Raw genomic sequence first — 1,398 nt, 5'->3', positions numbered from 1 at the left:
TCTATCTCTTTTGTGGATGTCTGGTAGTATGATACTCGCGCAATGAAAGTTGGTGTTTATCAGTTTCGTGTTATCTGATTAGTGTCATCACCATTGCATGCTAAGGTTAAGATCAATAAGGCTATTGGATGAAGTATTTAATGAAGTTAGTATCCCATGTTTGTCATAATTATTAATTCAATCCATCTTATTCTCGTAGTTATAATTATTAGTTTAATTCTTAGTTATAAACAACCTCAATTAGTTATCGTCTTAGCATTGAATAATAACCATACACTGTTGCTTAAGTGCGTGAATTAATTAGTTAACCAATACAGTCTCTGTGGGAACGAACTAGAAAATATTCAATACTACTTGTGAACTCGTATACTTGCGTGTATTATTAGCGCGTGTTTAGCGACTAACAAGTTTTTGGCCCCGCTGCCGAGGACTGCAGTATTAATTGATAGTTTATGTGCTTTCCATCAGTGGTCGTTAAAGTTTATTGACTCGGATATTGTTACTTATCTGTTTCCTTGTCTTATTTCAGGTACTCTAGCGAGGGTGTATGCATACGCGTTCGCGTATTCGTAAGAGAACACTGGATAAAGCCGAGGAAGAAGTTGTGGTAGTTCGGAAGGAAGTTTTTGAGGAAGAAAATAAGGTAGAAGAAGAAGAGAAAGTCGAAGAACCAGTTATAGTAGCGATGGGAGATCAATCAGAAAATCCGAAGGCTTTGATGAACTATTTTCAGCCTAAGATTAATGACATTCAGTCAAGCATCATCAGACCAGCCATCAGGGCTAACACTTTTGAGATCAAGTCAAGTACGATTCAGATGATACAGAACTCAATTCAGTTTAGGGTTTCTCCTATTGAAGACCCCAACATGCATATCAGGGATTTCATCGAGATCTGCGACACTTTCAAATTCAATGATGTGACTGAAGACGCTATCAAGCTACGCCTGTTCCCATTCTCTCTGAGGGCCAAGGCTAAGTGCTGGTTACACTTTCTGCCAGCATGATCTATCACCACTTGGAAGGATCTTGCGCAAAAGTTTCTCACTAAATTTTTCCCCATGACGAAGACTGCTGCAATCAGGAATGCGCTTACCCAGTTTGCTCCGCAAATAAGGGAATCTCTATGTGAAGCTTGGGATCGATATAAGGAGATGATAAGGAAGTGACCACACCATGGCATGCCTGATTGGATGATTATTAATTGCTTCTACAATGGATTGGGTGCTACTTCTAGACCCATGCTTAATGCAGCATCATGCGGAGCTTTGTGGGCTAAGAGCTATGATGAAGCTTATGAACTAATTGAACTGATAGCTGCTAATGAGTACCAGAATCCTTCCCAGAGACTGATTCAGGGAAAGGTCGCAGAAATTATGGAGTTGGACACAGCTACTAC

At 39.8% G+C, this 1,398-nt stretch overlaps 1 non-coding gene across 1 annotated transcript; it reads right to left on the bottom strand.

Moving 5' to 3' along the window:
• Nucleotides 1-1,075: 1,075 nt before the first annotated feature.
• LOC141676408 (small nucleolar RNA R71) lies at nucleotides 1,076-1,182 on the bottom strand. The gene has a single exon (XR_012557000.1). It is a non-coding gene; the product is annotated as a small nucleolar RNA R71 (small nucleolar RNA).
• Between the last annotated feature and the right edge of the window lie 216 nt (nucleotides 1,183-1,398).

Source organism: Apium graveolens, chromosome 7, assembly GCF_009905375.1.
Source record: "Apium graveolens cultivar Ventura chromosome 7, ASM990537v1, whole genome shotgun sequence".
In the NCBI taxonomy this organism is placed as follows: domain Eukaryota; kingdom Viridiplantae; phylum Streptophyta; class Magnoliopsida; order Apiales; family Apiaceae; genus Apium; species Apium graveolens.
Note: the sequence above shows the minus strand (reverse complement) of the source record. Positions and strands in the feature narration are given on the sequence as shown.